The sequence below is a fragment of the Podarcis bocagei genome, assembly GCF_964188305.1.
Source record: "Podarcis bocagei genome assembly, chromosome: 9".
Taxonomy (NCBI): Eukaryota; Metazoa; Chordata; class Lepidosauria; order Squamata; family Lacertidae; genus Podarcis; species Podarcis bocagei.
Window position 1 is genome coordinate 48,622,901 of NC_138134.1, and position 14,439 is coordinate 48,637,339.

Genomic DNA, 14,439 nt, shown 5'->3' on the forward strand with positions numbered 1-14,439 from the left:
ATATAAACAAAACAGTCATGTACACTTTGCTAAATGGGCTGCATTTCTATTTTCTATTTTTTTTCTTTTTGTAGCCAGGCCAAACGAAGCCTACGTGAAAAGCCCTGCATAGAAAGCAGTGTGGGATAACTTGCTTGTAATCTGTCATGTACGATAGAGCAATTGCTACTCACTTCACTTACCCTATTCCAACACTGGGAAATAGATTATTTTTAGACATGCTTTGTACACAACCTAGCATTCAAACTGGGGACAACCTACACCCCAGCCTCCTGTGGATTATGATGAACATTTTTGAATATAATGGGGAAAGTCCTTCCTTCTTACTATATCATCTTTTGTGTCAATATTAGTGCAAAACAAGCAGAACTTGACGGTTCAGCATCACCAAGTGCTTTTTTATTCTCCACTGCAAAAACATTTTCAGTTTTGACACTTTTTTGATCACTAGAAAGGATAAAAATGATCCACTGTGAGGTCTCTCACACACCTTGCACTGAGTTTCCTTTCTATCAGTCATCGTTTCTCCATGACAGTAGGATGTGTCCCATATCACATAATTTACCCGTTTCCCCATGAAAATTCTCACAGGAACAAAAACAATTATGTAAGTGTACATATGTAATATTATAACTGAAATCTGAAAAATACATGATTGTTTATCTGACAGGAAACAGGATAAATGACAACTCTAGATGAAAGAATTTATAAATATAATGTCTTAAGAAACAGAAGAGCAAGCCAAATGATTTATATTACATATGTCCCCATGAAGCAGAGATTTTGAACTTCTGCAAACAAAACATAAGCCTCTTAATGGGTTTATTCTACAGAAAATGTTGTTTTCTTCACTGGAATGCTGAGTGACATCTATAGCAATCCCATTTTCTCATCAACCCTGCTTGGCTTCTGCAGTTTCTTTTTGAAACGTTTAGGCTGCAATCAAGCACACCTCAAGGCTACTTAAATGCCATCGGCTTCAATAGGATTTAGGAAGGTTGTATACCAGATTTGCAATGCTAAAAGAACTGAAACCTAATCCTCACATCTGCACACACACTAGTGCTCCCAAGCCTCTCTGTCCAAAGCGACTGCCCACATCATCTGTGAAGACAACCTCAAAATGTCAGTAGTAAAAACACAAAGTCTATATATACATCTGTACACACCCTTGCACACACCAAAATAGGCTATAGGATATTGCAGCCAACTGGGGTTTTTAACAGACCTACAACCAAGGGACTGTCTCCAGCTCTATAAGAGAATCTTTTGCACATGCCCTATTTTAGCCCCAGCAGGGCTGAGGAGATGGCCTGTTGCTCCAGCAGTCAGTTGGTAAAAGCCGGTGCCCTTTTACATTGTGCAGAATTTTAAGCAGTAGTCATCCTTGGAATCAGATGCAGGAAAAAGGCTACATCAGGTGGTTCCTGGGGCAACTCTCCCATGAGAGCCTCTGGAAAGGCTTTCTGCAGACATGATTCCTACCTTAGTCTTCCCCATTATCCTGGTTACCAGAGTCCAAAACCAGATACATGGCATTTTTTCAACAGCAGCCATATACCTATGGAGGCAGTCCTGTGATCTTATCATTGGTGTATGGCAAATAGTACTTGTTGTAGAGTTTGTATTTGACCTAAAGGCTTATTTACACACTAGAGGAGGGCCACTTTTGACAAGCTTGAAAAATAAAATAAAGTCACAAAACCCCCAGTCTCTATACATCTGTTGTGACTTCTTTCTTTAAGGCTATTTCCCTCCACCATCTTAAATAAAATCTGTTGAACCTGCAATAGAGGCTGCAAAGGTTTGTGTTGTGGTGGGACAACAACTTCTACCTACACAGACAAGTGATTTCAAGTTGTTGCAGGGTCAATATTCTGGGTCACTCACAGGTCACTTGTGTTTGCATATAACTCTTGAACTTTACTCACTCCTGCATAGCAAAACTAAAAACCCACTATGGTTTACATGATTTGTTATTCCCAGATGACAGAGAGGTGATCTTGCCACGGACGATTGACTGTCTTCACCTTCTGATTCACACAATGAAAATGTAAAGAAATCAGAGGCTGAAATTAGTCAATTTGTTGATTCCCAGGATAATCAATGGTGTAAACAGAACATTTCTAAAATAATATATCTCACTCATTAATAAATACCATTTTTAATGTTGGGATGTGTAGAACCCAATGCTCTCTTGTTAATTTTCTTAGAGCAAGTTCACTTTTTAATTGTATGGTAAGATCCACAAATTCCTACTAGGCCCTTAAATTGTACTACTACTTTGTTCAGATGTTACTGTAATTGCAAGAAACCAGGAGCAAGGGAGATTTGAGCACATGCAATATACAGTGGTACCTTGGGTTACTGAAGCTTCAGGTTACAGACGCTTCAGGTTACAGACTCTGCTAACCCAGAAATAGTACCTCGGGTTTACTTTACCTCAGGATGAGAACAGAAACCGTGTGGCAGCAGCACAGCGGCAGTGGGAGGCCCCATTAGCTAAACTGGTACCCCAGGTTAAGAACAGTTTCAGGTTAAGAACTGACCCCCAGAACGAATTAAGTTCTTAACCCGAAGTACCACTGTAATAATTAAGAATAAACAAGCCAAAATAGACATGACAGATAAAGCATTTGCACATATAAATGTCCCATGTGTGCTATACCATATAAAACACATGTACAACGAAAGTCAGCCCATTCACATGTAGGAGTTTGCAGGGAAGCAGGCCACTTTCCTTGGATACTCAATCATCAGCTTGCTAACTGGGCAGCAACTCTTCATCCAGGCTTTTAGCGGAGGCTGAGACACTGTGCCAGCTGTCACCTGCCACATATCTTGGTTTTTGGCAACCTTAGCGGATGTTTTATACTATGCATTTATTGATGTTATTGTTTATGAATGTATGGTTTATTGTTCTTTAACCAACCGAGCCTTATGCATACATACACTCGTACTAACACATTCACCACAAAGCCAAGTTAAGTATCAGAATAAGTACATATAGAATATATTATCATACAAAATGTTTGTAAATATTCCCTCACAAAAATAGGGCAATAGATTTATTATAAGCTATACGATCTTCAGATTCAGTTGATAGCTTTTCCATCTCTATAGCCTGTTTAACCAACTTGCTGGTTCCAGAGTTTTACTTAAAGGAAGGCCTTACTAAAGATGATTCATATATTTTTATGTGTAACCTGTCCAGGAATCATTTTGACAAAAGGTGCACCTATCAGTTTATTAAGTAAGTAAGTAAGCAAGCAAGCAAGCACACACAAACCAGCTGTGCATTTTATATGAGATGGAGCAGACATCAGACTCTTATGCAGGAAAGAGCCTTATTTTTGTCCACCTTAAGAGTTTTGGCTCTATGAACTGTCTTTCTAGAACAAATGATGGTCTAGCCATGCCAGCAAAGTGTCTACCAAAGTGGCCAGGCATCTACCTCTGAATAAAAGTTCCCTAGCAGGACATGGCAGTGAGGGCCACCACCAGTTCTGCATCCATTGCACCTCATAACACTAAGGTTCTTTTTAGCTCTCATAACTAACAGCTGTTGATACTTACTCCTTGCTATTAAAGTAATGTATGAACCAGTCCATAGTTCAACCTGTGAGCAAGGCTTGCCTCTTCTAGGTACTGACTGGATATTTATTATCTTGAAATCGGGCCTTTTATGAGTTGAAACATTCCAGAGCAAAAGTACTGGGCTGTCTTATTCAAAATACTTTTATTGTGTTCTCTCAGTAACAAACTGAGTGTATTCTCTGCGGAATGTAGCCAATAACATGCTGACCCCGTTGAAGTAAATTAGAACTTTGTTATGGCTTCACGAGAGACATGATTTTATCCATTAGTCCAAGTTCATTCTAACCCATTTTCTAAGGAGAGGTGTAGCAGTAGATTATTTATGTTCTTTAGGACAACTGAGAAGGAATTTAGCTGTGGATATGAATCATTTGTGGTCATAAAGAATAGATAGCTAATAAGAAGAATGTGGTGTAAAGATAAGGAAGCAAATTAGCAATGTAATTAGGAGATAATTAGAAGAGAGCCAGGGTGACCCAATAGATACAGAGCTGGACCCGGATTTAATCTCAGCTCTTCCATGTATTCACTGGATAGCTTTGTGAGTTCATTATCTCACAGTTTCCGCTCCCAATGGGCACAATATCAATATCAGCGACCTAACCACACAGGACTGTGAGTGGAAGCGATAAATAACGATGCCATATTGAGGGTCAAACAAGAGGTGAAGTGTCATGTCATGACCTCAAACAGAAGCATGTGGCTCAGCAAGGCAGTCCAGGGTTGCAGCACATTAGAGAGTTCCAAGCTGGCAGCTTACTCCAACAAAAGCTAGAGGCTGTCTGTGAGTTTATAGAACTCTTTAGTCCAAACTACCCCTGTGGCTTCTTAAAGGGACTGGCCTGGAGGCAAACAGGTTGTGCCTCTCATGGCTTCCTGCTCAGCTTTGGGCAGATATGGAGCAGGAGATCCTTGAATGCTCCAAGGAATTGGGCTTGGGGCGGTGATGGCTGTGAAGGCCCTGAGTCAGTAGAAACCATATAAAGTTAAAAACAGACAACAATTAATCAAAGTCACTCTCAGTAACCAAACAGTGGGGAAATAACTGTTTTCAACTCCCCCCCCCCCATGCCTTATAGCTGTGTGTGTGTGTGTGTGTGTGTGTGTGTGTGTGTGTGTGTGATTTGAGGGAGTTGTGGCAGGAAAGGAGAGATAAACCCTCTCAATGCACTGCAATTCTGTTAACAATCACACACAGATCCCGATGACTGCAATTAATTTAAGAGAAACGAGAGTTATGGTTGCAAGCTACACATTAAACCAGCCTTCCCTCCAGATGTTTCAGACTATGATGCCCATCAGTTTGAGACTGCTTGACCAATGGTCAGGGATGATGAGAGCTGTGATCCAAAATGTCTGGAGGCAATGAGGGTAGTTCATGAATAGCTAACCTGTGGCCCTCCATATGTTGGACTTGCAGCTCCATCATCCCTGATCACTGGACACAATGAATGGCTCCGATGGGAGTTTGCAGGGGGCTGATCAAAGTAGTAGTTCACTTTTGCCATGCTCAGGAAGGCACTGCAACAACCACAGCACAAGCACTCTTGGTACTACCACCCTTACATATTTCAGCTTTTTATGATCGGGGTCTAAATATAGTAACCTTTTGCCTATTTTATTAACCTGAAAGCTGTGATCCTACTGAGACTGTAATGTGTAAAAAGCCTATTGAAGTTTACCGGTAAGAACATGGCCTGATTTCACACAGGCTCTGTGCAGCAAAGCCTTTTTACGTGAAGCATAAGCTAATATTCAAATATTAACGTTAATACACCAAAACAAGGCTTAATTTCTGCCAAAAGCCATAGTGTTGTTTTAGCTAATAAGTGAGATATTTCTTGTTTGACTGAAACAGTAGATGGAATGGGTATGCATTAGCATATCACCTAACAATTGACATAATCAGCAAAGAAGTATGTTTTCTGTTCTCCTTCCCAGGCTGCAGAGTACTCACTAAAGCAAATATTCAGCTAGAGTTTAATTTCTCTCTGAAGAAAATAAGAGGTTATAAACAATTAGAAAAAAAAATAGTGGTAATTACTGGCATTAATTTAAATACTTTGCTACTAACATTTATTCCTGTGAATGTGCTTCAGATTTACATGATAAGAGGAAAGAAATTACCTTTTTTATTTCTCAGTTATTTGTTTTTATATAGGGATTTGTTTGAGCAATTCACACGGGAGATTAGTCTAGTTCAGAGACAAAGGGCCTAATTCTAGACTCCTTTTTCAAGGAGTGTCTTGCCAGAGAATCACATTGCCACATAATCCCTCCCAAGAGCTGCATCTTGAAAACTTTCATGCCATATACACCAAAGGTGAGATAGAACTCAGGCTTGCAGGATCTATTTTGATTTTCATTAAAGCCCCAAGATTTACCAACCAGATGCAAAAGTCATGCACTTAAAGAATTCTAAGTCCAGAATGTGTGAATGATGCTACCCTATAAAAGTGCCTTTGCAGACACATCCAAATTAGCCAACAGTTCTCATGAGATTCAGCACTTACTGAGCTCTGCCCACCAAAGGATGATGATCTGCTCCATCACCAATATTCTCCACTGCCATTGGGACATTTTGCCCACGGCTTGGATCTCCCTTAGAGCATCAGGTCTTCTTGTCCTTCCTTTACCTCTTCTCTTCCCAACCTCAGAAGCACCTATACTGAGGCAGCACTGGGAAGATAATCACCTGCTGCAGCTAAACTATCACTACTATAAGTAATAACTACCAACAGCTGCCATGTGGCAAGACATGTTCTGCCACAAATAGCTCAGCCTCTTTTTTTCTAATGGTAAAGCTAGGCACAGAAAACTGTGTCTTTATCACACTGAAACCCCAGAATTTATTACCATCCAAGTACTACAGCCCATGAAATTGCTTTTCAGGTTACACTCATTATGTTCCATTTTCAATCTGTAACCTCATAGATTTGTGTAAAAGGGAACACAAACTATTTCCCAGGACAATTTAACAGGCAAACTGATCCCTATCAGCACAAAGTGAGATGGTAATGCTTTGATGCCATAACCACGAAAGCAGAACTAACTTTTAGAGTGGATGCTGAGCTATCAAGGGGAGGGTTCATGTTTTCAAGCTGCAGTGACAAGCCAAATTAAGTTGTATTTTAAAATACTCTGGCCTGGCCAGATATCCATTAATTTAAGGGGTCACACAAATTGAAACTCCCTCGCTCCAGAATGTCACAAGCGGCAGAATACAATGGATGATAGACGGTAATGCTACTGGTAGCACAACAGAGAACTTTTCATTTCAGAATACCATGTGGGGCACCCTTTACACCTGATGCTCAGTATAACTGAAAGGGCAGCACAAACCTTATAAATCCTCATCTTCCTTCTCAATGAAGTGCTGTTCTTCCTGTTGCTGATGCTGGCAATGTCACCAGCTAGCATTATTACAGGAAATGTTGTTTGTCATTTTGTGTGTCATTTATTCTGATACACAATGTACAGTTAAAACACAATATGTGGCACATTGCTGCATGGCGCATACAAAGGGACTGATATTCAACCAGTTAAAGAAAAGCTCAGTAGAAAACAGTGTGCAAAACTTCAGTAGCTTCCATTTATTTAAAGCATTAACTTATTGGAATTATAATGGAAAGAGAGCACTGTGCAAATGACAAAACTACTGTCACTAGAAGACACTGCCCAGACCCTTGACAGAATCAAATTGAGGCCTCTTTTTCCGAAAAAAGTGCAATGTACTTTGTGGTAATCTTTACTTCTGAGCACTTGTGAGCTGTGTCAAGTTGCCACTGCTTTGATTGCCAAAATTCTGGCACCAAGATTTAACCATGAAATAGCAGCATAAAGAATTCAGCAGATGCTCAGAGGCAGTCAAATCTTGGTGCCAGAATTTCCACCAGGGAAAAGCAGCATACAGTGGTGCCTTGCAAGACGAAAAGAATTCGTTCCGCAAGTCTTTTCATCTTGCGATGTTTTTCGTCTTGTGATGTTTTTCGTCTTGCGAAGCATGGTCCGTCGCAACTGCGCCTCTTCAAGCGGCTTTAAAAAAAAAAAAGCGCAAGACGTTTTCGTCTTGCGAAGCAAGCCCATAGGGAAATTCGTCTAGCGAAGCAACGCAAAACCGAAAAACCCTTTCGTCTAGCGAGTTTTTCGTCTTGCGAGGCATTCGTCTTGCGGGGCACCACTGTATAAAACTAAAACAATGGAAAAGCAAAATATAAAATATAAAAACTCAACTCAACCTACTCCCAAAGGAGAAAAAGTATTTATAGTAGAACTTCTACAGTACTTACAACTGCCTCCACTCGCGGATGTTCCAAGTTGCGACCATGTGGCAAACCCACCAGTTACTTCTGAGTTTGCCACTGTTTGCGCATGCGCAGGAGTGGCGATCTCCGTTCACGCACGCGCAGAAGCGGGAAATCGCCACCCACGCCTGCACACAACGGCACCTCTCCCAGCAACCTGTTTCGCCATAAGGATGGTCCTCCAGAACAGATTGTGGTCGTGAGTAGAGGTTCCACTGTATAAGAAAATATCTAAGAACGAAATACATTTGGATCCACCCACTTTTGCCTCTTGCCCAGCCTCCCCACACACCCGGAAAAGATGGTCCCCAAAATGAACATAGTGGAGAAAAGTTTCCCCACTGATGTAAAGTCAAAGTAGTTTGACTGCCTTTTTTTTTGGTTTGTTTTTTAAAGCGAGGGAGCATTCAAACTACTTTACATTAAAGGTAATGTCATGCTTGTCCATAGCAATGTCATGCTTGCCCAGAGTGTAAATCACACTAAATACATTGTTAGGACTTACTTATATTACCTGCATAAGGTAGGTTTTGCATGTTTCCAACAATGACCAGGTGTTGTTCCCACATTAGATCCAGATGCTGCATTTGGTGCAGAATGCAAGAGCAAGGCTTCTAACTGGAGCAGCCTACCACCCGCATATAAAGCCTTTGCTGAAGGAGCTGTATGGTTTCGCTGCTGGTATACACTACACTTTACTTGATCTTAGCCAAAAGGCTTTACAGCATGGAAGTCTTTCAACACTGCCCATTGCACCACCTACATCTAACAGGCAGTGGATGCAATCAAGGCTAAAACAGTGAATGCATGCTGGCAGAACTTGTGGAAGGAATGTGTGCACAATTTCAAGGGATTTCCAAGCACTGCCACTGAGGTGGAGGACATTGTGCAAATGTCTAGGTGGATGGTGATGGCTTTGCTGGCCTCATCCAGGAAGAAGTGGAATCGCTAAATGAGGGTCCACAGGTACTGACTGTCAAATAGCTGGAGGAACTAATCAGATCAAGTTCAGAATGTGAGCATGAGGATGGCAAGCATGAGCCAGCAAGCTGGAACCTGCAGAAATTTTATCAACTCTTCCAAGTAATAAAGAAGGCAAATGATCTAATTGCATAATTTGACCCAACTACGGAACGCTGCTTCAAGATCATCCATGGAATTACAGACACTCAGAGACCATGCAAGGAAATTTTGATAAGCTCAAGAGACAATAGCAACAGTTGACCCAATCACCATGTTCCTCACAAAGGAACCACAACCAGTAGCAGCAGCAGCACATGTGCCCAGGCAACCCACCTCTGGATCTGAACCAGTCAAGCACTTCTTTTGTCTACCAATCAACCCCTGTGGTCCTCATATCTTCTGTATCAGCAGCCAGTGAGAGAGAGAGAGGAGAAAGCCTAAGAGGAAGACTGGAAGCCTCATTTGTCCCACACAGTTCAGTGATTAAATATTTAAAAATCCAGTGTTTTTTCCAGTTTTCTAAAGGGTGTTCTGGCTTTACACAGCAAGCCTTCCCAGGGGCTTGATCCCAGCAATGCATACTGTTGATTTATGTGAATTGCAGGACCGAATGTTAATAATCTTTTATTGTATATTGATGTTTAGAATTACTGTACATACCGTATTTTTTGCACCATAACACTCACTTTTTTCCTTCTAAAAAGTAAGGGGAAATGTCTGTGCGTGTTATGGAGGGAATGCCTACAGGTGGCATGCCTACGGATTTTCCTCCTCTAAAAACTACGTGCGTGTTATGGTCGGGTGCGTGTTATAGAGCAAAAAATACGGTAACTTACATTTTCTGGATATAAAGTAATTATTTATTTTTATTTTTGAAAATACTATCCAAAGCTATTATACATTCTCTTCAAATTAGAAGGAGGGCAAGCTTTCTGTGAAGGTCATATTAGAAAACAGCAGCTATGTATAACATGGTCACAGAAAAGGAATGCCAAACCAGAGAGAGCACAGCACGACAAATGATGTGCAGGAGAAAATACAGGAGGGCTAACCATTTTGAGAGAGCAGTGAAGTAGAATACTAATTTTAGAACAAAACTCAAAACCAAAGCCAAGATCCTGTCATTAAAAGAACTGTGCATGTCGCAGAACAAAACATTAAGACGTAGAAGAATCAGCTAGCTTGGGGTGTATCCACATATATGTTAATTCAAAAGCCAAGCTACTATAGAAGTGTATTCACTGCCAATGTAGATTCAAAAAGTTCTCTGAAGAACTCAGCTCAGTTCCATATATTTCCACACATTTGGGGAAGAAACTGTACACTACTGATTGGTTGAAACAATGCTGTCAAAATAATAATATTAAATGATTCTGCTGTTTAAAAGGTGGGAGGGGAGAATGGGTATTTACAGTGCAATCCTAACCATGTTTACTTAGAAGCCCCAATGAATTCAGGATGCAGCCTTGGAGATTTAGTTTGGAATAATAATGTGACCTGCATACTGTACTGTGCACATATTGGGGTGTCAATAGTGCTTCTGAATCAACAAACTGGCCCTCCATATGAAACTAACTGGGAGGGCAAGAGTTAGTAAAAATGCAAGGTGAACACTTGAGTATTTTCTATTCTTGATGAAGAGGCAATGGTCAAACGGGGAACGATCATCACTCATGCACAGAGCATCTACTTTGCATGCAGGTCGCAGATTCAGTCCAAAGCATCTCCTGTTAGGGCTGGAAATGTCCTCTGCCTGAAAACTTGGAGAGCTGCTATCAGACAGTGCTGACAGTACAGAGGTATGACCCAGCTTCCTATGTGCCTAATATATGACAGAAGGGCTCACTCATTTTGCCTGGATGAAATTAGTGATTGAGGACCAGACTGCATATTGTGCCAAGAAGCCAGTGATTTCAATTTTTGAATACTTAATGCAGTGCAGTGAGTCTGTTAATTTGCTTCGGAGAGCATCAAGAGTATGTGAACATCTAACCATTCCTCTTCTTCCACGTTACCCAATCTCTCTCAATACACACAGAGAGAGAGAGAGAGGTTACTATTTGCTCTGTGTTTTGAAAACTATATTTGCCTGTATTTTCCCCTGGCACAGCAAACAACACTTGATGAGGTTATCTATATCTGAAAAACGGCGTGAGAAAATGATTAGAACACCCCCATACCACTCCTCCAAGCAAATTTGCAACACCACCTTGCCATGAGTGTACCAATTGCTTCACTTTCCCTGTGAATGGCAGCACATATTGTAGCCATCCTCCTTACAAAGCAGGTATACAACAAGTCTGGAATCCCAGTAAGGTTTTGGAGGTACATTACTGTGTGCAGTTATTGTCAGTCTGCATTTCTTAGTACAGAAAGTATTGATCTGAGGGGTAGAGGTCTTTCCTGTTCTACTTAATTCAAGAGGGTTCTGGAAGCTTCTCTGTGTGAAAGAAACAAGCAGAAGGTTCATGATGTTTGGGTTATTGCTTCAGAGAATCTGAGTACAGCTGGCTTAAACTGGTTTTGTTATCTTTTCTGTCAAGGTCATGCTGACTTTAAAAGGCCAGAAGGAGCCTGGGTTTCACTTTCTCTTTCTATCTCTTTTCCTTCTGGTCTGGTGTTTTGTACATAGTATGTTTAGTGTTAAGATTTAAACATATTATAAGTTATTTTAAGTTTAAGTTAAGTCTGCTGCAACTGGATTTCTTATGGACAGTGCCAATCCTGAATGTATTGGATTTGTGACCATTATGCTCATTTGCCTTCATTAGCAATAAAGCTCTGCTGGATGAAATATTAATCGCCTCTGATCTATTTTTTGGGAATCCTGCAATGTGTTTAAGTTTTTACTCTTGGAATCTACTCTGGATCAATATTGAGTAGAATCTCATGAAAGTTACATGGCTAGATAGCCAGTCCATGGTCAACATTCAAGGAAGTTGTAGAATGAAGCAAGAACAAAGGCAGAAAAGAAGAATGGAACTGAAGACAAGAGAGTTGGGTCAGGGAAAGCTTATAATATGGCTACCAGACATCCCCATTTCCCGGGTACAGTCCCCAGATTTACAAATTTGTCCCCGGACAAAAATCCGCCCCCGGAATGTCCCCGGATTTCATTTAACATCGCTGGGTTTATATTTTAAGCGTTGTAGATTTATTAGTAGGGAATGAATATTGTGTGATTGGTTCAACAACACAAGACACATTATATGGGAAATTCCGGTGAGGAAAAATGGTGGGCGCAACGGCAGCGAGCAGCTCCTGAAACCAGCCAGAGCCAACTGCACTACCAGGCTGGCTCAGGGTTGCTGAGACTGCTGCTGCTGAGGGGAAACTGGAGACGCCCGGCACGTCAACTGGGGGAACAGCTGACGCACAAACCCCACAAGCCAAATCGACCCAGCCAATTGCCCAACAGTGCTCCGGGGCCAGGAAAACCCTGGAGCTGACGCAGGGAGAAGGAGGAGAGGAGAAGGAGAAAGGAAGAGAGAGAAAGAAGGAGAAAAAAAGAGGGAAGCCCCAACCTTGATGCGCCCCTGCCACAGCCGCTGCTAAGGAGGAGAGGTAGGAGAGCACCGGGAGGGCAAGGACATGTGGCCAAGCCCAGGCCCGAGCCAAGCCTACTTCACGGCAGATAGCGCTCCAAGAGAGGAAGGTCAGAGGAAGGCCACGCAACAGAGGAGATCACAGAAGATATTATTTCTTGATTATTATTTTTTAATAACTCCCCCCCTTAAAAAACAAAGTGTCCCCGGAATCTTTGAAAAAAATCTGGTAACCTTAGTTTATAAGCACTTTCTGTCCAGTTGGATGAGAAGTTCTAATCCAGAAAGCTTTTATAAGGCTATTGAAGCCAACTCTCTGGATACACAGTTACATAGACAAGGAGAGCATTAAAAAGTGCATCTGAAATATGGTTTGCATGCTATTTTTATTATTATTCTGACTACATAATTGCAACACATAGACTCTAACAAAAACTATGCTAGGCTTTAACTTACTGTTAAAAAAATAACTAATGAAAAACATATGCAGAGAGGAAAAATATTGCCAGAACAAAACACCAGAGATGATATAAACCATCATTATAATTCCTTGCAATGCCAAGAATAAAAACATTTATTAAATCGCCTCATTGCTTAGAAAATATGTTTATTTTGTTATCTCTCCCTGTGAGAATTTTAGAATATGTGTTCATTGCTCAATGGGGGATGTTCAGACCACACTCCTTTATGAATGCACTGAACACAGGACTGAGGAGCAGGATTGCACCTGCTAGTCAAGACACAACACATCTACTGGTCACATTCCCTGGTGGCCGGATGTTCAGTGTCCTTGTGAAGGGGGGCTTTATGCAGATGTCCATTATGTATGGCTCCTCCACATATGAAGCAGTTTGCTGTTTGCAAAGGAAGAGATGGGTGTCTGAAAGAGCTTGGACATGAAGGGGACAAACACAGAACACCATAGGCTTAAATTTGATAGAGCACCAAGAGCCCCAGGGCTAGAGCTTAACTTAGAAGTATGACTTACTGTGGTATCCTGAATTGTGTTAGAGAACAAGCATTTTATTTTAACGAGCAAACTAGATAAACCCCAAATGCTTACACTGAACTCCTTGATCATCATGGGCTTTGCTCCAATTAAGCTCATATATACTTCTGATGTCAGGTGCTCAGCTGGTATACAGCAAGATGACAAGAAGTTTATCAAACCTTGTGCAGAACTAACTTTACACTATAGCATACAAAGCATGAGAAAGGAGCATTAGCCTTCCCCAAAATAAAGTCTAGGGCTGCCACTTCTTCTTTTTAACTGACCTTTCACTGCCATGCCTTTCCTTCTCTAAGGCAGAGAAATTTGGAGATAAGTAGTGGGGAAAGATTCATTTGCCCAAGGCCAGCTGGCTCAACTACAGTTTTGTTCTATTTAAGAACATCACAAGTCACTTTGCTGAATCAGACTAGGGTCCATCTAGTCCAGCATTCTGTCTGCAACAGGGACACACAAATACAGGCAACAATTCACCGTTGCATATAAGCTTCAGAGGGATTAGCCATCTTGGTCTGTTGCAGCTGAAAAGCAATCGTCTTTGCAACAATGTGCACCTAACCACATAGCTAAAGCACACAATTTACAATATTGTCTATATTAACCTGCAAAGTTGTGATGAAAACTTTATCATACCTTTGCATCAGGACATAAATCCAGTGAAAAGATTCTAACACTTGACAAAACAATACAGATTACTAGCCTACCAAGTGAGTCTAAGCACATTGTGGTAAGTGACTGCTTGAGAAAGGGTTGCTGGCTTATTGCCTCTGAACATAATTGGAAACCTTTTGTTCATTACAACCAATAGTGGCTGGTGCCCATTGGAACTGGTAGAGCAGAAGGCAGGTGGTATAAGAGACACTGGCAGGCAGGGCAAACTAATTTTGTCACCATCCTCCTTGCTGAATTCTACAAGGCCAAGGATGAGATTTAGGAGGAGAAAACTGATACGCTGCACCACCCCTTGGACTAGTTTTAAGAAGTCATGTAGGTGAGGGTTGTCAGAGGTCATACTGAGGTT

At 41.2% G+C, this 14,439-nt stretch overlaps 1 protein-coding gene across 5 annotated transcripts in view; it reads right to left on the reverse strand.

The window, feature by feature from the left end:
* JADE1 (jade family PHD finger 1) overlaps positions 1–14,439 on the reverse strand; it is a 172,180-nt gene that overhangs the window by 99,622 nt on the left and 58,119 nt on the right. The window contains exon 1 of one of the 5 annotated variants that reach the window (XM_081209283.1): positions 6,125–6,250. The exons of the other annotated variants lie outside the window; for them this stretch is intronic. The gene's annotated coding sequence lies outside the window, so the exon portion shown is untranslated. Of the gene's footprint in view, positions 1–6,124; positions 6,251–14,439 lie in introns of those variants that run through there. 5 annotated transcript variants of the gene reach the window in all.